The 25,099-nt window shown below is 32.7% G+C and overlaps 1 protein-coding gene across 3 annotated transcripts in view; it reads left to right on the top strand.

The window, feature by feature from the left end:
* LOC111622468 (ras association domain-containing protein 8-like) overlaps positions 1–25,099 on the top strand; it is an 84,914-nt gene that overhangs the window by 13,974 nt on the left and 45,841 nt on the right. Inside the window, exon 1 of one of the 3 annotated variants that reach the window (XM_023364854.1) lies at positions 17,109–17,407. The exons of 1 other annotated variant lie outside the window; for it this stretch is intronic. The gene's annotated coding sequence lies outside the window, so the exon portion shown is untranslated. Of the gene's footprint in view, positions 1–17,108; positions 17,408–17,467; positions 17,652–25,099 lie in introns of those variants that run through there. One more of the 3 variants, XM_023364852.1, reaches the window with a different exon arrangement.

Raw genomic sequence — 25,099 nt, 5'->3', positions numbered from 1 at the left:
TCCTGTGCCGAGGTCATTCTTAGCCCCGTCCGTAAAGATCCGCCAATTTGGGGTAGCAGATGGATCGTAAGTTTCAAGTGGCATTGCTAATGAGGCCCAGTCGGTCGGGTGGTGGATCTGCTCGGATTTCGATATGAGGTTATCTATCCCATAATTGTGCTTTAATTTCAGGATGTCTTTGCAATTATTGATGTAGTCAGTATGGGCTTTATTCATTTTATTGATTATGGCTTCTGTGTTGGCTTCTTCGTTCTGAATGTTCCAGTTCCAGGTAATGAGTTTGATTTTTAGGTGTATAGGAATATTTGCAATCACCGGTAAGGCGTCTGTAGGGGCCGTCCTGTATGCCCCACAGATCCTTATGGCAAAGTTCCTTTGAACAGAGAGGAGTTTCCTCTTTATATGCAGCAGTTGGGCCCTGTCCCCCCATGTCTGGGCAGCGTAGAGCAGTGCAGGTTCGATGGCTCCCCTATAGATCACTCTACAATGCTTGGGACCCAAGCCCCAAGTATTCCTTGCAATGTGTAAAAATAGGTTTGCCTTCTGTCTAGTTTTCCAGCATTTTTCATCTATGTGGTCCTTCCAGCTTAGGGTTGGGTCGAGGGTGACACCAAGATAGTTAAGATGGGATGATACTTTGACTTTATGCTTGTCGATGTAAAGGCACATAGGCCGTTGTAGCTGTTTTCGTTTATTCTTTCTGGTGCATGCTAGAGCAGTGCATTTTGTGTAATTGATAGGGAGTTTGTGGAGGGAGCTCCATTTACTAACCTCCTTAAGAGTGTCGTTGCCCATAGCCTGGAGAACATTGCAGTTTTGGTGCCTTAGCATTATCAGAGTGTCGTCAGCGAAGCCTTGGATAGACGGATGCTCTGAGTTTCGGATGGTGGTTAGAAGGTCATCGTAAGCCAGGTTCCAAATACCTGGCCCACTGCGGGAACCCTGGGGACATCCCCTATTGACTTCATTAATTATCTCAATGCCATTACTGAAGAAGCCTGCCTTTCAATCAGTAAGATAGTTATCCCTTATAGCTATCAGACCCCTTCTTTCCGATTTAAAAATCGTTTCAAACAATTCTTTACCTGAAGGAGGACCCATTCATACAAACATTCTGAAAATGTTTGTAGTGTTAAATTTTAATTTGCATCGGTTAAAGGTCTTCTGAGGTACAGTAATACCTCGACTTACGTGAACCCGGAGTTATGCGATTTTCAAATCTCGTCGATTCGTCTTTTGTTTGAGCGCCACGCAACCCTTGATTACTCACTCCCCACCCACACTATTGTCAGCTTACATGTTCGGACGTGTAGCGCGGAATTGACACATAGCTACAATTTATTTTGTGTTATTTATTTCTGTGTTTGTTATATCTACGGAGACTTGAGAGACTTTACTATGTCATCCAAACGAAGTAAGATAGTTATCCAGGAGGTGGTAGATGTTACTAGGACATTTGGAGTCTCTTAGCTTGATTTTGATCGAGGGCCACCACAGGTTATCAAAGGCTTTTCTGTAGTCTATACTTATAAGGAGGGCTTGCTTGTCATGTTCCCAGGCCTCTTTAATGAAGGCAGTGACCCTTTTGATTGCTTTGATGGTGGAGCTACCTGGTCTAAAGCCTGTCGTTTATTAGGTTACTTTTAGTTAGATGCCAGTTGATTCTGCCAATCAGTAGCCCATCTAGGACTTTTCCCAGTACTGGGAGAAGACTGATCGGCCTATAGTCTTTTTCATCCTTGGGATTTTCTACTTTATTAATGAATTTAATACTGGCCAGTTTCCACTGATCTGGAAAGTGGCCATTCCTTAAGCAGCCATTATACATGATGACAAAGGCTATTGGAATATCTTGGAAAGCCCTTTTGACCGTTTCCGCGGTAATCCCATCATGCCCAGAGGCTTTCTTGTTAGCAAGTGTTGTTATCGCCTTTTGGATTTCTGTAAAAGAGAACCACTTGTCGTCCTCACCAGTGTATGTACTGTTAATATTGTTTCTAATATCCTGATGGGTCCGTAGGTCGTCGGAGTTGTCATCTTTTGGGAAATGATAATTTAGCAGATTTTGGATGTTGCTGGTGATGTCGTAGTTACCTGAGGTGGACTGAGGTGTCGTTACGTTTGGTAGGGTTGCCCTTTTATTGCCCCTGAAGGCTATCTTACAGGGTTTCCTCCAAGTATCCATGTCAGGTTTACTGCAGAAGTTGCGCCATGCTTTTGTACGTGTTTTATTAATATTATTTTTATAGGCCTTGAGGGTGGTGGCATAGTCCTTACCTTTACTGCTCCTCCATGTTGTGCTGGTCTCTCTTAACCATCTTCTCCTGAGCTTCCGAATTGACTTCTTTTCTGCCTCTAAATGATAGTTCCACCAGTGGGTAGTGTTGGTACATTTCTTTGAGGTTGAAGAATTTTCCAGGGCTTTCCGTAAAGAGGTTGTAATGTGGTGGGCATATCTGTCTACTTCATCCTTATTATTCAGGTCTTGGAAGTGATAGTTCCGCCAGGTATGGCCGAAGTGCGCACTGAACAGATCCCAGTTGGTGTGTTTCCTGTAATGGGGGACAACATTTCTGCTGTTTTGATGTGGGTGTTCAATTTTGGTGAGGATATACCTGTGGTCACTCACTGAATCCTTAAGCAGAGTACTACAGCTTATAATCTGGTTTCCTATGCTTGTTGGGGCTAGACAGATATCTGTCCAGCCTTTTGCTCTAGCTGTTTGGAAGGTTGGAAGATCAGAAGTATTCAATGAGATTGCGTCTATTTCATTGATGAGATCTTGCATTAGCCAACCTCTGGCATCCTCCTCCTCGTGAAACCACAGGGAGGACTTGGCATTGCAATCACCGGCAATTATATAACTTTTACCCGTTATATTAACTTTTACCCGTCACCACTGAGTTCTTTTATACATTCTTCATCATCCTCGAAGGGGGAGAAATAGATGCAATAGAAATCCACCAGGCCCCTGTACAAGGCCACTGTGGTAATCCTATTGGTACTCAAATCTGGTACCAGCACTGCATTAATGCCAGCATTCCGTATAAGTATCCCACATTTTGGTCTATTATTGTCTGTCCTAGTGTTAAACACCTTCCAGGAGCCAAAGCGTACTATTTCATTTTTAACCGTATATGGTTCCTGGATGAGGATAAGATCTATATCCAGGTTGTTGCAGTCTTGACAAGCAAAGAACATGCTGCTTGGCTCTTCTGCGTGTTGATTTGTAAGATCTTACAGCTTCGATTAGCCATTATTTGGGCTGGAGCAGAACAGTGGGTCAGAATGTTGTTGATATTATTGTTGTTCATATATGGTTTGTTTGACCAGGAATTTTTTATAATTTTTCAGTACAGTAATACCCCAATTTAAGCTACCCCGACTTACGCGAACCCGTAGTTATACGATTTTCAAATCTCGTCGATTCGTCTTTTGTTTGAGCGCCATGCAACCCTTGATTACTCACTTCCCACCCACACTATTGTTCAGCTTACATGTTCGGATGTGTCGCGCGGAATTGACACAGCTACAATTTATTTTGTGTTATTTATTTCTGTGTTTGTTATATCTACGGAGACTCGAGAGACTCTACTATGTCATCCAAACGAAGTAGAACTAATTCTTCTGCATCAAACAAGAAAAGAAAAACTTTATCTTTGGAATGTAAAGTTAACATTGGGTATGTTCATAAGTCGAACAAGTTAAACGAGAATGACGTCATCGTTATTCCTATTTCATTAGACTTTTCAAACGATTCGTTACTAATGCATTTAACTCGTTTGACTTAACGAACGTACCCATTATTAAAGACTTCGATACAAAAATGAAAATTTGTGAATTGGCAAAGAAGTTTGATCTATCGGAATTGTTGATCAGAACAATTATAAAAGGCAAAGAAAAAATTCTCGAAGCTGTGAAAAATGCTCAATCTTTAAATTCAAGCATCATTCGTAAACGTCACAGTATTATCGCTGAGATGGAAACAATGTTAAAATTAGTAAATGTGAAAAATTGTAAAATAATATAGGCCTAATTTGTTATACATATGTATTATCTAAGATTTTATTAAACATTTTTTTCTAAATTATTGTTTTCTTTAGTCTTCGGCCCCAATTAAAAATTATTTGTATGTATTTATATGCGAAATTATACTCCAACTTACGCGAATTCGACTTACGCAGTTACCGCTCGGTCCCACCTATCACGTAAGTTTGGGGTATTACTGTATTGGGCATGCCAAAGAGAAGGCATTATGGTTGGTGCAAAACCTGTGTCCCTCCTGATCCTTCTTATTCGCCTTGTTACAGTTGAAACACTTTGGCTCTTCCTCCTGGTGAGGGCAGTCCTTAAATAAGTGTTTCTTGGCACAGTGGCTACATCTCATTGATGAGTCACATGATTTGGCCATATGCCCGAAGCCAGTGCATTTGTAGCAATGCATGACCGGGATGTAGTCGTCGACAGTTAGAGATCTCCAGCTATAGCTCAAGTGTTTTAGGTGTATCAGCAGGTTGCGAATCGCTGGTGAAACAGATATCACCACATGCCTGCAATCTTCTCTGCTCCTGGAGGAGATAGCATGGGTGACCGTAATCTCCTTCAAGAATTCATCCAGTGACATTTTTTCCCAGATCTCCTCATTTTGCTCATAAATACTGGTCATAAGAGATGACTTCTCTTCCTTCGTCTTGTGGGACATTAAGTATTATGATCCTTGGTTTCCGTAGGCTGGGTGTAGTCATCCACACCTTACTGTTTACCTCCGGCAATTTTTCAATATCTTCCCTGAGGTTGCCCAGATCACGGTCGGTTTTAACACGGACTTTGAGGCACCTGCTGGGAAGAGTATGGATGTTCTTAACTCCAATGTTTAGGCTTACCGGATCTATATTTTCTTGAATGGTTTCCATGACTTCTTCCGGGCAAAGCTTTTCACCATTTTCCATTTTTATAGGCTCAATGACGAGGTCCTTAGAAACGTTACGGTTGGAGATAGTGTCCACCGTTTCGGATATCATTCTAGTAGTGTGGCCACAGTTTGGCTTTACTTTCTTAACAATGTCTGCGTAACTAGGTTGTTGGTTGCCCTGTGAGCTGGAACGCAGGGCTAACACCATACCATAAAAGTTTGTTAGCAGCAGCATGCATATCCAAGGCCGCTGCTCTTGCACACTTATGTTTCTTCGCGGTTATCAAGCCTTGGGAATTGCCAGGGATGGCCTCCATGATGATGCTCAGAGTGGTGGAGATATTGTCCAAAAGGTCCTTTTCGGGTAGGACCATGATGACAAAGAATGATTGCCTGGAGACAATCAGCTACAGAAAGGGAGCGCCGACCGGCTACAAACCCGCCGAGCGGCTAGAGCGGCCACGTGGCGAAAGATGCGTTCTTTATCTGACAGTATTACCAGAAGTGTTTATAATATCACTAATAATTAACATATAAGAACAGAAATTCGTATACTGACATACAGACCTTAGGGCCTTCGAATACCGTCGGAAAAGTTAGCGGAGCGCACACGGGAGGCTCGATGGGGGCCAGACAAAGGCAAAAGTTATGGACGTCCATAATATAGGAGCCGTAAGACTGATTACAAAACGAAGAACACTAACAGAGTTCTCTCACAATTCGCTTGCAAATTCTGTATATAATCCAATTGGAAACACAGTTTTAAGAGTTATTGTGAATGAAAAAGGAGCACTAGAAACACACATGTAGGCTGACTTGCGACGGTGGCGCCCTCTTTTACGGGATATAATGAATTATAAATTAGAAACATTCCCAGATTTGGCATAATATACATATATGTTGAATCTCAGAATATTGCTCATTTAATTAAGAAATGGCAAAAATTTGCATAGTCCATAAAATTGACACATCAACTGCTAATTTTAAATATATGAAAAACAAGCTGTTACTCGTGACTTTGCTTGCGCTTGTGATGAAATACTGAATATAAATGGTATTGCGTTTATATATGGAAACCGTAGTAATTGTTATATAACACCTACCGCTGAGAATGAGGAGAATTGCTGAGAATCAAACAAACTGTTTTCAGTTTGTAAACATTCCAGAAAATTTATCAATTGTTCTATAATTGAATCAATATGCAATAACAAATTTAAATTTAAAATGGTTTGAACATGTGGTTAAAAAATCGAAATATATAAAAACATAACAATGTCTGAAATGTTATCAATTTAATACACCTAAGTACTCAATGAAGACTAAACATAGTTAAAAACAAAAAATCGCATCTAAAATAGTACAGTAGAAGCAGTTCTTCAGGTTAAGCCTTAATCCTTTCCTTCTCCCCCGCGGAGGAATTTCGTAAAATTCCTTCTTATTGTGCGTTTTCATGACGTACCCTAACTCTACAAAATTTCACCTCTTTAAGTTCAGCAGTTTGCTCTGGGCGATGATGAATCAGTCAGTCAGTCAGGACAAGTAATTTTATATATTTAGATTTTGTATATTATGAAATATACAAAATTTTTCATATATATATATATATATAAATTTTATATTGATAATAATAATATTTAACTTGGAACATTGCATGACTCTCATTGAGGTGGAGCATTGCATTTTTGTAATTTAAAATTTTTTAATTAGTTCAAATAAATGTATTTTTTTGCTTCCTCTAACATGAGTACTAACATGTGTTTGAATGTGTATGTTAGGGTGTGCATGTGTGTGTGAAATTAGAAGAAAAACGATTGCTGTTCACACAAATAGTAAATTCATATACAGTGATACCTCGACTTACGCTACCTCGACTTACGCGAACCCGGAGTTACGCGATTTTCAAATTTTGTCGATTCGTCTTTTGTTTGAGCGCCACGCAACTCTTGATTACTCACTTCCCCCATACTATTGTTCAGCTTACGTGTTTGGACGTGTCGCGTGGAATCGATGCATAGCTACAATTTTTTTTGTTATTTATTTCTGTGTTTGTTATATCTAAGGAGACTTAAGAGACTCTATGTGGTGATTTCTTNACATAGCTACTTTTTTTTGTGTTATTTATTTCTGTGTTTGTTATATCTAAGGAGACTTAAGAGACTCTATGTGGTGATTTCTTATAACAGTAAACGAATCAAAAGAAGAGATAAGATTAACGAGAGCATTTATTAGCTTACATACATCTGACTTGGATTTTACACAAATTGTGAAATTATACCCCGACTTACGCGAATTTGACTTACGCGGTTATCGCTCGGTCCCACCTATCGCGTAAGTTCGGGGTATTACTGTACTTGTCAGCCATGGAGAGGTGATCCTTGCACTTGCCAGAAAGAAATGACCCTTGTACCTGCTGGGCCCAGAAGAGGCAATCCTTGAACCTTCTGGGAAAGGACAAGCAGGTGATTGTAATATTTTCTCAGTGTTGATTGCTTTGTTTGTGTGTTTTTTTCATTTTTGGTACCTATTTTCCAGTAGCTGAGTGCATTGCTGCTTTTTTTTTCTTTGTTTTTTTATTTGCCTTATAAATTCCATTAAGCATGCTCAAACACATTAGGAAGCACTAATATTGTCACTGACACCACTGTATCTTGAGAACAAAGTCATGGTCCCTATTTTTTTTATTACATTTTTGGATTTCCCATCACAATTAATCGAAAATGGTAAAGTTTTAACAAAATTGTCCCATCAAATTTTGAGAACAAAAACAATTCTGTAAGCCACATAGAAGAGGGTTCACTAATGTTATGCTTCAATAATACTTTACAATTTTAAATATATAATAAGTTTTATTTTTACAACTATATTTTTAATAATATAATGCTACAGTTGATAGAAATTCTGATTGTATTGATTCTGAAATTAAAGGAACACGTTAAAACAATTAAAAATTACATAAAAGTTGGAGATTTATTAGTTATAATAATCATTTTTTAATATGTACAATCAATTTGCCTTAAAATGAACACCAATAAAGCAAATTCTCATGTTAAAGGAAATTTTGCTATTATTACAACATTAATTTTCACACAATAGATGAACAAAAATTTTACCAGAATTTATTAAACTGAACTGTAAATTATTCTCTTATTCACACTGAGATTCTTTAACATTATAAAGTCAACACATCTTAATACTGAGAAAGCACATTTATTCAGCTAAACAAACATTTTCAACCCATTTCGTGGGCCATCATCAGGTTAAAGATGTTCGAATCAATGGCTTTTTAAACACGTTCAAATTTAAATTACATTAGAACATATGTTGAAATAAAATTAAGTAAACAAGCATAACGAAATTAATACAATAAATAAGAAAAACAAAATAATATATAAATTAATACAAAATACGGTAATTCCCCACAATACAATATGTAAACATTTTTTATATAGTAACTCAGGTTTTTATTGAGCCTGGTGGATGTATCATCCTACAAGTTCTTTCTGATTATATATTTCCATGCCAATGGTAAAATTGTTGCATCTTTATAATTTAAACATTTATCAGTTAAGCTAGATCTGTAGATCTCACACTTCTCTGTTGTGGATGCAAGTGTAGGCGAGTACACCTTTGCAACGATTCTGTCCTCTTCCCATTTAACTATGGATCCCTCCGTCTGCGCTATTTTTGATAACGCTGTTGCATATCGGCTCTTTGCTACGTCATACTTATGTTCTTTCATCCTCACATTAAGATTTCAATTTGTGACTCCTGTATATTCTTTATCTATTATTAATGGAACGCTCTACACTTATCAACTATAATGAAGACATAATCCTATACAAAATATATGTTGATGATGTGCTTATTGTATGGAAGAACGACACAAAGATACAACAATTCTTGAGCCAAATGAATTCCAACCAGCATGGTTTAAAACTGAACCTGGAACAGATTAGTAGCGACGAGTTACATTTCTTGGACATTAACATTGAATTTCAGAACGGATCACTGTGCACAAAGGTGTATATCAAGCCTACTCATGATCCGATATATATACCATCGACATCTAATGATCCAATTGCATATAAACTCTCTGCCTTTAGGGCTCTAATCAGAAGAGCGTTTCTGTATTGCTGTAACGTGATAGACACAATAGAGGAGCTGAATAGAATTAAAGAAGTGGCGAAAGGGTTGGGATTTGGAACAAGATCTGTAGAACATCTAATTACCGCATACAACGATCCTAGAAATGGCAAAAAGAAAAAACAGGATGGAAGCAGCAACATCACAAAATTCACATATAATAAACGTCTATCCCTGGTTATGAAAGAAATTGCGAACTACAAAAATACCAATATTGTATACAAAAGAGCTCTTACATTATATACGTTGTTCAGAAATGACAAAGAAAAAATTAATGAAAAGAACAACCAGGAGTGTATGCAGTACCGTACAAGAATGACCAATTAGGAATAGATAAAGAATATATAGGAGTCACAAATTGAAATCTTAATGTGAGGATGAAAGAACATAAGTATGACGTAGCAAAGAGCCGATATGCAACAGCGTTATCAAAAATAGCGCAGACGGGGAGGGATCCATAGTTAAATGGGAAGAGGACAGAATCGTTGCAAAGGTGTACTCGCCTACACTTGCATCCACAACAGAGAAGTGTGAGATCTACAGATCTAGCTTAACTGATAAATGTTTAAATTATAAAGATGCAACAATTTTACCATTGGCATGGAAATATATAATCAGAAAGAACTTGTAGGATGATACATCCACCAGGCTCAATAAAAACCTGAGTTACTATATAAAAAATCTTTACATATTGTATTGTGGGGAATTACCGTATTTTGTATTAATTTATATATTATTTTGTTTTTCTTATTTATTGTATTAATTTCGTTATGCTTGTTTACTTAATTTTATTTCAACATATGTTCTAATGTAATTTAAATTTGAACGTGTTTAAAAAGCCATTGATTCGAACATCTTTAACCTGATGATGGCCCATGAAATGGGTTGAAAACATTTGTTTAGCTGAAAAAATAACCAATAATGACTATTATTCACATGGTAAGTGTAAAAAATAAAAAATGATACTGTAATAAATATTCTATTTTGAGTAGAATAATTTTCTTATAGTAAGTAAAGATTGGTTTGATCTGTGATTGTAGGGCAATTCAAACATCTGGTTTAGCAGACCATTCTTCCATACTCAGAAAATAGGGATTAAAGTTTAAGGATGCCCACTCTTTTAAATGGATATGGTCCCATGCAAACATGTACTTGTTTGTATATTAGGGAGGTGCATGCATTGAAGCCAGGTTTTGTTACTTTGTGCCAAATCTGGCTCCTTTTTTACTGTTTTGGCACCAAAGTTGTGCCTTGGCTATGATTAATAAAACACACCTTTAATAATCCAGCTAATAAAAATTAATAATAACATTTTCGATCGTTTCTTAACGATCTTCGTCAGTTACCATAACATAGAATAAAATCGAACACAAAAAGAACATAAATACGAAATTAAAATATAAATAACGGAAAAGTAGATAAAATAAATGAAAAATAAAAATTAATCTGAAAAAATGTTCCTTAACAAATAAAAATAAATAAAGTCATTAATTCTTGTAAAAGGATCGCCATGCGGTAGGTAAGGAGTCCGCATCTCTATGGTTGATGCAACCAGTTTTCTTGTGTGCCTTAAAGATCTATAATTTCTCCAGATATTTCATTGTATGTAAATGCTTTTCCAATGTCTGTTTATCGGATACGATTGCCCACGGGATGTAATTTGCTAATCCCAAAATTGAGACAGCTGTGCCTCAGAAAGGCTATCAGAAATACAAGACGTCAAACGTACGCTCTTTTGTACAAGCTGATAAAAATGGAGAACTACCTGTATGAACAGGACCCACAACTTCTAACATTCGTGAATAAAAGTGTTGTTAAGTTGACACAGAATGTCGAAAGAAATTTAAAACGCAATTACATCAAGAAACTAAGATGGATATTCCGGATGCAGAATATTAAATCATCGACCATTAACTACATAACCATTGACCGTTATTATGTAGTTAGCTTATATAAGCTGGAAGTGGAGATCGGACTGGAGGTCCGGATAGTGTAACTGGCAATGCATCTGCACGGTAAGCAGGAGTTGTGGGTTCGAGTCCCGCTCTGGGCCGATTTTTTTCTCCCAGCAGTTCTAAATTATTTAAATTAATTAATTAATTTATAATTATTAATATTAATAAGAGATGGTGCCTAACGCCTACCTCTAAAGCCAAATTGGTTACATAATTCATTTAGTAATTAGCCTAAAACTAGCCCGATAGATTTTCGGCATACGATTGGTGTTTAGTTATGTTATATATCGGGTTTAGAATGTTTGTTTATAGATTGATAATTTTCCTAAGTCAAACTGCAAAGCCGGATCTGAGATGCAAATGCCATTTTTATGCTTTTGTATAATCTCTTTCATCACCTCTATTATTTTCACTCTTTTCCTTTTGCCTTTACACTAGCTTTCTTAGATCCTATGGTGGCTTATGGAATTAAAAAAAAAACAGAAGAAATAATCCACAATGCAAGAAAAATCTCTGAAGTCAAACAAAAGTTCACTGCAAAGTGATGCCATACTGCTGGCTCCACAGATTAAAGAGACATAGATGAAATAACTTTGAGAAAATCACAAGACTAAAAAGATATGCAGCACACCATTGGCTTGAAGCATGGTATGACAATGATTGTGATTTACATTTTCTGTTTAACAAGAGTGATGTCATTACTTTCGATTTCAATTCACCATGGTGTAAGATTTCCTTTGTTTCTAGCACTGTTGTTAATAATTTAATTTAAAAATGAAAATTAGAGTTAAATGCATAATTTATGGAAGCAATAATTTGCTATTATTCACTTTTCCTGAAAATTCAGAAAAATAATTAATAATATTTTTGTATGATGATTAATTTTTTTTCTGGCATACCCATGTTTTTTTAAAAGATGTTCATTAAAAGTTCTTGTATTTAATTCATACTGTTAAATATAATGCTGAATGTTGATTATGTACTGTACAACTGAGAAATAATTAAAAATATATATATTTAATAATAAATTTTTGTTATTTAATTTGAGTTAAGCACCTTTAAATACAAATTATTGGATGTCATTTATATTATGCAAATGTCAAATTATGTGGTTTTTATTAATTTTATTTAAATTGAATTGTAATGCATATTGAAAATTGGAAGTATTATTCTACACGCATGTGTATTGAAATCTAATTTGAATAACAATGTCATTGATGGTTTGTGCTGTGACATCTGACTTGAGGCAAATCTCCACCACTACTGAATTGGTAGACCTGTCATTGATTGGTCAGGTGTTGACTTTCTTTAACATAGAAAGTATAGGAAGTTGACCATCACTGGCCAGCTCTGCCGAGTAGCTTGTTAGGAAACCAAGTTATCAAATGGCAACCAGAGCAAATATGGTGTTTAAAATTTTGTTCATAAATTAAATTGTTCATAACCTGAGGTTTGACTGTTTACCAAAATAAATGAATAGAAGTAATAAACTGTCTTCTTAGTGTTAAGATATGAAACAAAGATGATGAGTTTTAAAAACAAATATATTTGCATACTTTTGATAATGATAATCTTATTCTTTATGTTTTTTTTTTACTTATGTTCATTTAATTTAGTATGTGTTTCATTATACTGCATTTTAACTATGGAAACTGCATGACATTTCTTTTATCAGTTACTTCTTAATAAGAAAAGTGGATAAGAGTCAAATTACAGTGGATTTTCTGCTAAAATATAAACACACTGATATCATTTCCACTAAGATTTCATATTATGTTGTAAATTTTAAAAACTATTTGTTCTATTTCATTTGTGCTGTTTTTATTTGAAGATGGTTATGTATTACCATCAAAAGTACTTGTAAATATATTTGTTTTTTAATTAAACTTGTTCTAAAAAACTAAATGTTCACACCAAGAAGACAGTTTTTACATGTTTACTAATTAATAAACTTAATACAATAATTATTTAATAGTTATTTTAAAATGTAATTTGAATTTTATTACCTTATAATACTAATTTTTAATTAAAAAAAATAATTGTTTTAGTTTACTAATATTTTTGATTAATTCCCAATAAATTTTATATTGTAAAACTAGTATATTTTCTGTATTTGTTTTACTGTTACTGAACTACTTTGGAGAATATTATTAGCCATAATAATAGTTTATCAAAAATGTAGGATTGTGAATTAATTGAATTTAATATGGTATAATAATATGAAAGAAAACACATTTCTTGTACTGTTGAAATTAAAACTGAGCAAATTTTATTAAAACTTTTTCAATAAATATCAATGAAACTTATTATAATATTTAGATAATTATAGAAGACTTAAGAATTAACAGTACTGTACATATATTTTTCTTTAAACTTTTTGGTTTGTGATAAATTGGATATCTGGAATTTGTAATCCTTACAGTTTATGGTAAAGATTCTCTTATTTTTCTGTTGGATTATTTATCAGGCTGTAATAATGTTAATTTAATGATTAGAAAGAAATGTAAATTTAGAATATTCTGGAAAAATGTTTGTTATTAAATCAAGTACATAAAATATTGCAATAGAAGAACAATATATCTACTTGTAAAGAAAATCATTTAGATTAATTCTTTATTTAAATTTAGAATATTTGAATCATATACTGTAGAATTTAATAATTTTCTGGAATTTTGTGATTCTGTATATTATTACTGCTTTTAATAAGGCTATCCTAAAAATACATATATCATTTGTTTTTTTCTTATCTTATAAGCAAAAATAATAAATATGAATTTCTTCAAAATAAAATTTTCTTTCCTTTTATTTCCTTTTATAATGTCCTTTTATTTTTCTATTGTTTCATGATAAGATTAATACTTTTTTGTTTTATCATTTGACATTTTTAATTGTAAATTATTAGATTTATAGTCCATTGATGAATTTATATGGCCTTATTTTAGAGGTTAATTTCCTTTTGATTTAATCTACTAAATGTATTTAATGGTTCATTTCTTTTTCCTGTTCTATTTTATGATAAATGATAGAAATAAAATTGTTGACTGATAACATTTTTAAAATTCTTTATTTTAAAAATAGTATTAAGCTGTTTTTATTTTTTTCTGAAGTTCTCTAATTCAGAGAGTCAAAAATGTATTAATTGAAATAATTACAAATTTTGATTCTATAGAGTATAAAAGTTTAATTATTTATCTCTAAACCTATAACCGATGTGAAAGAATTTCAATCGCAAACGTTTTCGGACACCGTTTAGAAGGCGGAAGGAAAAAGGGCGCGTGTTATCTCCCACCTATGACACGCTAAAACAAATTTATTCGAAAATTACGTAATTCTATCGTACGAATAAAAGATCGTTACGTGGATACTGAGATTTCGGTTTGAAAAAGCGCGTGATGCCCAACGGAACTCGAAATAAGAACATTTTTGAAAGGCGTTCCAAAGACAACGGGCAGTAACGATGTGTTACGAATAGAACATTGCCTGAAGAAGGATACAGTGGTGTCCGAAAACGTTTGCGATTGAAATTCTTTCACATCGGTTATAGGTTTAGAGATAAGTTATTTTTATATTGTTCCGGTGTGCGTTAGTTGTTTATTTATATGTAGTGAGTTTAATTATTGTTTTAGGTTTAAAATATTTTAATTTTTTGATTGATGTAATGTATTAAATAATTATGATTTAAATAATTTAAAAATCTATAAATTGAATTTAATATAAAGTTGTTTAAAAATAAAAATAAAAAATATAAAAATTAAAAATATTTTTATATAATTGAAAATCAGTAATTAAAATATTGAATAAATATTTTTGCTTTTCTTGAAATTCATTATTCTCCATGAGGGTAGTTCAATGGTTCAGATTACTGAGATTTCAAAATACAGTGATCTTTCAATTATATGACTTTAAAGGGAACAATGATAAAAGTTTTATAAGTGAGAGAGTTGTACAAAAGAGAGATTGACCAATTTGAATGAAAAATGTTAAAAATACAACTGTTTCTCTTTCAATATTGATTACCACAGTTAAAAGCCTTGTATTTCAAATTTAAAAGAAACAATGAAGTTAAATTTGGCAACAGTGTACCTATGTCACCTAGAAACTAATGTTCATGTCCAAGTTTTTCTGCAAAAGCAGGCCTGTGGGGCTGAAGTACAGTACTATATTTTTCTTTGTTAAAATCTCCACAGGTTTTAAACCAGAAGTATGGATTTTGGAAATTCATCCAAAAGTGACTTTGACATAGGTAGATAGAATACATGTCGGGGGTGGCCAATTTGTCAAAATTTGGAAATTATGCTTGACCCATAAATAATCTTGGCCCACGGCAAAATTTAAACAAATATTTTTGGTCAGTACATGCCTGGAAACTGCTTTATGGAAATACAATGCATTGTCTGGACATACATAACAATGGCTGCTAAAGAGGTAATTACTCGTTGAGTATGGATTCATTACTAATCTGAAATTGTTTGTCATATAAGTGAGAATTTTCAATTTTAATTCTGAAATTATAAAAATATCATTTTAACGATTAGGTATTACTGTATACCTAATCGTTAAAATGAACTTACGCGATAATCGTGTAAGTCGAATTTGCGTAAGTCGGGGTATAATTTCGCAATTTGTGTAAAATCCAAGTCGGATGTATGTAAGCTAATAAATGTTCTCATTAATCTTGTCTTTTGATTCGTTCACGGTTACAAGAAATCATCACAGAGTCTCTCAAGGCTCCGTAGATATAACAAACACAGAAATCAATAACACAAAATAAATTGTAGCTATGTGTCGATTCCGCATGACACGTCCGAACATGTAAGCCGAACAATAGTGTGGATGGAGTGATAATCGAGTGTGGCGTTCAAACAAAAGACAAATCGACGAGATTTGAAAATCGCTTAACTCCGGGTTCGCGTAAGTCGAGGTATTACTGTATTTCTGTTTTTGCCCTCGGCAGCTAATGATTTTTAAGTTAGTGTATTTATTTCAAATTTTTCGTTCGTATTTCTGCCTCCGTTTTGGAAATATTGTAAAATAGGACTTTTCCTTCCCTCTGTGTTCATCCTTGTCACTTTAGTTCTGTTTTATGTCAAGCATATTATTTTGTCGAAATATTTTTATATAGTAACAATTCATAAAAAAATAATGTGTTTGTTAAAAGAAAAATAAACTTTTATGATTACAAAAGTCAGTCTATTATTATTGTACTTTGAAACCATAATTTTATTACAGTATATTTTAAGTAATAGAGAGGTTGAGGCAGACGTTTTAAACGTGTAAACGTGTACGTCGGACGTTCGGCGCCGCTTTCCCGTCAGCCTAAAAGTTTGACAATGGTGTTTGGATAGTCGGTGGAATCACGCTCGACATTCCAAACACCATCGTCAAACTTCTAGGCTTACGGGAAAGCGGCACCGAACGTCCGTCCTACACGTTTACACGTTTAAAACGTCTGCCTCAATCTCTCTAATGTGTGAACTGTTAACACACATTTAGATGTAAATTTTCCCGTTTAATTAAGGTAATGACGATGTCGAAGAATTAGCTTTGTAATGTACAGTACATTATTAATTAATTTTTCTTGTTTGTTTTATTAATTAACGAATGTAACTATTACGCTTATCAACTCGGTATTCAAGTTTTTATTATGAAGTATTGTGAATGACACAATTTATTCACAATACTTCTGTAAAGATTTGGAATGAAATTTTTATCTAATTAAAACTTTAAAAATTGTATTTGATTACACGCTTTTATTTCGTTAACGTTAAGTTATTTATATACAGTGTATATATATATATATATATGTACTGTATCATATTGATATGTACTGTACTGTACAGACGTACTGCATTGCATTGTAATGAGAACGGTTCTTGTTTGTTTTTATCGTGCATTTTTATTTTTCATTTCATTGAATTTTAAGCATAATTTTTGAAAAAGAAATGCTCTTTTTTGTTAGTTTAAAAAAAAAAAAACTAAATGTGCATTGTGTGCGTTAAGATAATAGATATGCACTTTTAAATAATATATTATAGTAATTGTATTTATTAATAAGATCGTTTTGATTGGAGTGTTCTTTCTGACGAAATTTATGCACGGTTTTTATCGTGGACAATCGTTAGCATTGTTTTATCTGAATCACGTGATAACTCCGGGGTATGACTGACTTCCTGTTTCGTGTGTAAACCTACTGTCTGTTTTGATGGTTTACTCTCATCATAGAAGATAATTTGTGATTCAGTTAAAACATCCATTCTTCATTTACCATAGTGCTAGAGACACAGTAAATGAATTATTGCTGTTCGTAAATATAAATTTTGTGAACATACTATGCATGTTTGTGGGTTAACTTATAACCTTTCGTCCTAATTTTTAAACAAGAATTAATAACTAGCAGGTGAGTTAACGGTGGTGAATATATATATGTTTTAAATACTATAAACAAGTATTAATTATAATAAACGATAAAACAAAATCCACCTGGTGTTTTGATTTAAATACTTGGTCAAGTAATTGGAGTCAAGGTCGTATCAACACGTGCCATACATCCTCCCTTCTGGAGCCGTACCTTCCGTAGTTGTTTGTGACAGATATTCGTTATAACTAAAATATTTTGTAAAAATAGATTCCTTGAAAATAAAGTAAGTAATGATTAAAATATGATTGATGTTATCACTTCCTTAGAAATCGATATTTCTAACAATAACAATAATGTAATTATGGATGTAAGGTTTATTTATAGTTAATATTTAAAAGAGTCATTTTTAATTAAAATATGGTAGATAATACATAAAATCTTAATAATACCGAACTAGTTTAATAAAATTTTACACAAATAATTGTTTTAGTCCACAGAACTATAATATAAGCAAGCGTTATTTAAACAGATTTATAAATACAGTATTTATGCTTCCTGTTTGTTTCATTCATACGGGAATATTTATAAATTGTAATTAAATATATTAAGAAAAGTATTTTAATGTAACGTAAATGTATTATTATAAAATAGTTTATACATTGTCATTATGAATATATTTGATAGAAATATAATTAAAAATAATATATGATAAATAGTTAAAATTTTTATTGAGAGTGAACACAATATTTCTAAGATTTTTTTGTAATTATTTAAATAGTAATAATTAAATCAAATTTATTAGCAAAAGGGAAAGATTTCCCTGTTACAGGGGGTGATACATAAAAATGAAATTAATTAACAACTTTAGTTTACAAAAGTATTATATTGATAATAAAACAATCATAATTTAACAGAACTGCATAGTCATTATGCCTTATATCTTATAGACATGAACAGAATAAGTAAAAAATACCATAATAGGATATTTAAGTTTTATAATGATTTTTATTTATTAATAACATTTATTTAATTTTTTAAAACTTTTTCTGTGATTTTAACAAAGTGATTATAAATTTTATATAGATCCTTTTTTATTGAGAAAGTTTAAATTTATTTTGAGTTCAAGAGGTGATTACAGTTAAATATTCGTATGATTTCATATTGTTCATGCAAAGTTCTAAGTTCTTGACAGTTTTTTAGAAAGTGGAATGCTGATAAGTCTTCGGACTGACATAAGTAGCAATGGGTATTTGAAAAGTTTATGTAGGTATTATTAACAAAGAGAGAATATTTGTTAAGGCGTAGATGGATTATTAGTCATTTCACGTTCAAATCAATTGGTTGCCACATATGTGGCTGAGAAGATGGGATTTCTAATAAGTTGGTGTACCAGGGATGATAATTACTATGGTTTAAAGAGATCTGATCTTTATTTATTGATTGAGATATGGCAGAGTTTAATAGACGAGTATAACTGTATTTCCAATCCTGAATGATATCTTTAAATAATATGTCAAATGAGTTCAAAGTTTTACATAATTTGTATTTCCAAAGCTGCTTGTAATTTACGTTTTTGCTCTCCTTGATTATTTCTTGATGTAAGAAAGTTATATTATTGTCAATTTTGAATTCGAGTATATAATAAAATTTAATTATACATTTTAATAGCAGGGGAAATGACCAGATACGATTTGTTTCATGTTGGAGAGCATAACCAGAAATTGTTCTTTCTAGATGGAATAATTTACGTAGGAATAGACATGAAAGGAGTCGAGTTTATATAAATAATCCAGACTCCAGATAGGGCTTGCATAGTAAATAATAGGGTTGATTATAGAATTGTATAGTTTCATATGGATATTCAAATTAGAGGTTTTCAGGGTTGAGCATAGAAATAGAAGATTATCGATAGCCTGCTTTACTTTGATGTTAATTCTTGAGATTTGAGCTTAAGGTTACATTTCAGTCAAAGACGACACCCAGATAGTTTACTTCATTAACTGTTTGTAATACAGTATTGTCATGGTATATTTTAGTTTCTTTTTCAGATATTTTGCTATTATTACGAAAAATAATAATGTTGTTTTTAGCCGGATTTATTACTAAGTGAATTGGTTTAATATAAAGATTTAGCTGGTTAATTTTTCTTTGTAATGAGATTTTGGTGGATGCTAGTATTACTAAATCATCTGTGAATAATATGTAGGGAAAGATTCTGTTGTTTATTTCAATGCCATCAGTTGAATTATAGAAATGTTGATCAATGCCGAGCAAATAGAAGTTAAATAAATATGGTGAAAGGGGATCACCTTGAAGAACACCACAAGAAAGAGTTAGTGAGGGAGAAAGAATCTTGCCTTGTTTTATCTTTATGTTATAATTTGAGAAGAGCTTTTTTATAGTAGTTGAGAATTGGGTACTTGCACCGCAGGCTCTTAAGTTATTTACTAGTAGTGATATATAGATTGAATCAAAAGCTTTTTGTATATTGATGAAAGCAGCATATACTTTTCTGGTTTTTTAATAGATGAAGTTGTATTATCATTAGTAATATGAATATTACTGATTCAGTTCCTTTATTTTTAGTAAAAGCATATTGAAATTTGGCTTCCAGATCGGTATCTTCAGTCCATTGTTGAAATTTTTTTGCCAGTATTGAAGTGAAGCATTTTCTTAAAGTTGATAGTAATGCTATTGGGCTATAATTATTAGGGGAAAGCTGATCACTCTTTTTATGGACCATGGTAAGGATAACTGTATTCCAAGAGTCTTGGTAAGAGGTGGCTTTGTACATGGTGTTAAAGATTTAACAGTTTTAACCTGGCTTTATTTGGAAGCATTTTTAGAAATTTGGAAATTGAATTAATTTTTGTTTTCTGTATTGCCTGTTCTGTATTTCTGTGTAATTTGTTTTCTGTATTAGATCAGAATCTAAGTATACATTATAAGCATAGTGTTTATTATTGGAAGTATATTTGAATGAATTTTTGGGAATCTTTGATAGAAATGTTTCTAAGTATCGAAGTCCATGATTGGTGATTTTTTAGTTAGGTTTGATTTAAAATGGAATCTTCTTATTGTAGACCAGAATAATTTACTGTCTTTACTGTTTTTTATTAAATTTGATTTGAGTTTCCTGAAGTAGTTTTTCTTTTTTGTCTTGAGTAAGTTGTTGTAGGATTGTTTGGCTTTCTTATAATTATCAAAGTTGGTATCATTAGAGTTTAGTCTGAAGATTTTTAGTTTAGATTGCTTTTCCATTTTCATTTTGTGACAATCAGAATCATACCAGATTTGTCAGAATTTATTATGAAAGTTTCTTTTTTTATTATTATTGTATATACAGGTAACCCCCGTATAACACGGCACTTCTATAGCACAGATTCACTCTAACATGGTTCGGGAATTGGGTAAAACCCTCGTACAACATGAAATATAATAAAGGGTGTGTTCTTTTATACTTCCGTGTAACTCCGCGCGAGCATTTTAATTGTTTTTGTGAATACTTTGAATGCTCTTTCAACAATAATCCATTTAATGGTTAAATTTTACAATTGGGACCCTTCTTTTGCCTCTAAAAGCTCATTTTAGAATTATAGATTCCTCCATTATGATACTATCAATAGTGCAGGCGCTGCCATCTTTCTTTCACCATTGTTTATAAATGCCTACAAACAGCAGCACACTCCCGTTGCAGAGCGACCGCTATTAACGAACGCACCCAAAAACTGTTAGCAGTTGATGATGCTCATGCTGAGATCATCATATAGGATGAATAATTCTCTGGTAAAATATTTACTTAAATAATAAATAAGTATGAAAAAAACATATGAAACTATAAACCTATAAGTATAAACCTATGAAAAAAATGAATAATAAATCTGATTTAAATAAGGAGTTAACAGTATGTTTTTTAATTTTTGGAGCCTAACCCCCCTTTTCGCACTAGTTCTTTGTTTTGTATAACACGGATTCGCATAAATCATGGCAATTTTTTGGAATGTGACTCCCATGTTATACAGGGGTTACCTGTATAATCATTCATTATATTTGTTATTAATTTATAAATTTCTCCACTATTGTTTTCTGTTATTATTGGAATTTCAGTAAATTGATCTTCAATTTCTGTTGACTATCTTGAGGTTTTGTACTTTATTCTTTGACTTTTAATTGATAAGTTGTCTGATTTCTTAGGCGGAAATAGTAAAAATTTTCCTATTGTAGGTAGATGATAAGAGATGTCAAAAGTAATTATGGTGAAGTCCGGACAGCAATCCAGTAGTAAGTCTGAGCAGATTGTATAATCGATAGTGGCTTTTCCGGCATATGTTAAACAGGTATATTCTGCAGGAATATCAGGTTTGATATGTTCATTTATTATATACATTTTAAGATTGTTATTATTTCTATTAGTTTTTTTATCCATTCTATTAATTAAGCTGTTTGTCTTTTGACTGACAAGTATTTTGTATTAAAGAATTAGGTCCATCATATCTAGAGTCCATTGTTTCACCAATTCTTGAATTAAAATCTCTTAGTATAATAGAGTATGGAGTCATATGTCGCCAAATGTTAATTAGTTTGGAGGCTTCATTTAGATTTGTTAAATCATCAGGAGGGATATAGATAAGCATTAAGGTCATTAATTTATTAGTTATATTTGTAAGAATAGGTTTGTTGAATGAAATAAGAAGCAGGACATAGTTGTCAGATTTTTTTGTTTGTATTATTTTACAAGAATCTTATGTTTATTAATATACAGAGACCACTGCTCAGACGACCTGGGCCCATTGGTTTATATGCCATTACTGATTCAATTATAAATTTATAAAAAAAAAATTGACTTATAAGGCAGTTCAGAGGTTATCCAAGTTTGTTATAGCAAAGATATCGGGTTCATGCTTGGAGTAAAAAGAGTTGATTAGTGGAATTTTATTTTTAAGCCCTTGGCTATTCCAGTTGATATTAGTTAATAATTGGTTGTTCAAGTAAGTTATATTGTATTGAATTTTTCTTTGCTTCTTAGTATATCAACTTGTATTTGTTAATCTAGAAGACAGAAGAAAGGTATTCACATGGACTAATTTCCCAGTATTTAAACTGTAGGTTAATTTTTCACGTTTAATTATTAAAGTGTCATTATGTAGTTTGACCAAGGGATTATGTTTGCTCAGTTTGTAGAAAGTTGGGAGTAAGTGTTTGTCTAATCCTTGAATTTTTTGTTAAGCCGTTGATATTTGCATATTTTTTCCATTCTTCTAGCAAATTCTGTTGTTTCTTCCATATAAAAGTAGAAAAGATGCGTTCATGAATATAATTATTACCAAGGGTTAGTCTTATAGTTGAGTTTGGTGATTTAGTTAGTTGGACTATTTCCAGGATGTCTTCTTGAGCTACATTTTGCAAGTTTAATGAAGTAATGATGAATTTATGAATTTCTGGTCTAGAAATAGTTTTAGAATTGGGATAATTATATATAATTATATTATTGCGATGATGATCATTAATTAAATAGTCCATTCTAAATTGAATACAGTCCATTGCTGTTCTTTAGTTTCACGGATGTTTTTGTGTATAAAGTCAAGATCATCTTTTATAATAATAATTTGGCTGAAAAGTTTATCATTAGAAGTGTTAATCAAGTTGGAGATTTTGTTCCATAGGTCTGTTGTAGAGGTGTCTGGTAGATTGTCCTGTTTATTAAGTAAAGTAGGAACAAAGTTAGTTGACTCACCTGAGAGACTGAGTGCTAAGTTGAGACAAATTCAGGTTGGGATTCATGTCCTCTGTAAAGTCTTCATGAGAGTTTTTTCTGAAGTTAAGTTAAAATCCGTTATTAGCCTGGAGTTTGACGAGGTTGGTTGATTTCTTTTGACTTCCGGTTTAGAACGATTCATTGGCAGTCTTCCCTGCTTTGGTGGTGAACGTTGCATTTTTACTGATATTATTATTACCACTAATGATATTAGTTAAAATAAATATAAACTTTTTGAACAATTTGAGTTAGTCAGAAGCAATCAGCACTTAAACTTTATGCAGATAACGAGGCGCTTAGAAAAAGTCACCAGCAGCCTTGACTGTTGGAACACACCCCCTTAAATAGTAATAATTTTTAAAATTTTGCTGGATGAAGAAATTTTTCGATAAATAAAAAGACAGTCATTTCCAAAAATTTTTGTTAAAACTTTGGTTGATCACCTTTTATTTCCGTTTAAAATTTTTCAGGATAAACTTTAGCGACCAGACCTTTTTTTAGGCTAATAATTTTTAGTAATAATTTGTAAATTCAGTTTTTATATTTATAGTTCATAAAATAACTGAAAGACAGATTTGAAGATAAACCCTAATTTATAAATACAGTAAGACCCAGCTTAAAGTGTGGGATATGTTCCTAGACATCAAAGCACTAAATGAAACAGTGTTAAATGAGGTCATTTTAACACATAAATAGGGAAAGGTGAACACATTACCAAAAATGAAGATTTTACTATAGTTTTAAGTTATTTTTATATTAATTTGCATAATAATATATGCTAAATATCAAACATATAACACACAAAAATGTAATGTTCATTTTTTTATATGATGAAGGTCCTGGTCCTTCTGAAATTCTTGTGTTTTTATGATAAATTCGTGTAGTTTCATTTGTTGCTTTTTTCTTTCCTTAAGCAAATGTCTGTAGCAGGAGATTGCATCCATAATGTCTGATTTTGCTTTTTCACTCCTTTCAAAATCTGGACCATTTGCTACAATTTGATCAATGATTTCAGTTGTCATTACCAAACTTATACTAAGGAAATCTGTAGAGAAATTTTTTAGGTTCTTCCAGAATCACTATTTTCCCAGTCCTACATGAATTCCTTCTTCTGCCAGTTCTTGAAGGTCATCGTTGTAAGGCTCTCACCAGAAACCTGCAGTAACTCCTCAATATCCTGCTCGTCTGTATCTCCTGTCTAGTCCTATTGTATCGATTAGGTTGACAATTTGGTCAATCTAACAATACAGTGATAGGATCTTCTCGTTGAGAATTCTTGGATACCTTCAACCATAACTTCTTCCACACTCCGTTCATGTATTTATCAGTTAATTCTTGCCAAGCAAAGTTGATATTGCCTATGGCATCCATGATGTTATATTTTTTCCAAAATTGCACCAAACAAACAGATTTAAGGAAAGTACAATGCTACAACAAATTGTCACCTTTTGCTGATTGGTTCATGTTTGTGTATACAGTGGTACCTCAGGATACGAAATTAATCCATTCCGAAACTGAGATCGTATCATGAAAATGTCGTAAGGTGAATCATTTTTCTCCATACGATTACATGTAAAACCAAATAATTCGTTCCAACACGAAAAACACACTCAAATTAAAGCTAAGTGTGAACCAAGGGGTAGAGCGGCGAGCTTCTCCCCACTTATCGGCTTTGTTGTCAGGGATGGCAATGGTTAAGTGAGTGGGAGGGGTAGTGAAGTCATGACGAGGTGTCGGTCGCACTCAAAGATGACACAATATTAAAATTAAGAGTAACATATTTAATTTATAGCAAACGATACAAATACAGGCAAGTACATTCAAAACTAAACAAGAGGAAAATAATAATAATATTTCCGCGTCGCGACAATATAGATGGTGGTTGTCCGTCTTTCCCGTTGGCGGGACCGTTGAAGGTCCGCTACCCATGAGTTTACTGAGAACTAATCTAAAACTGAGAAAGAGAAAAGTAAAAA

This window comes from Centruroides sculpturatus, unplaced genomic scaffold, assembly GCF_000671375.1.
Source record: "Centruroides sculpturatus isolate CEXI.00-Female unplaced genomic scaffold, Cexi_2.0 scaffold150, whole genome shotgun sequence".
NCBI classification, from domain to species: Eukaryota; Metazoa; Arthropoda; class Arachnida; order Scorpiones; family Buthidae; genus Centruroides; species Centruroides sculpturatus.
The sequence above is the reverse complement of the archived record's forward strand: the minus strand, read 5'-3'. Positions and strand labels throughout refer to the sequence as shown.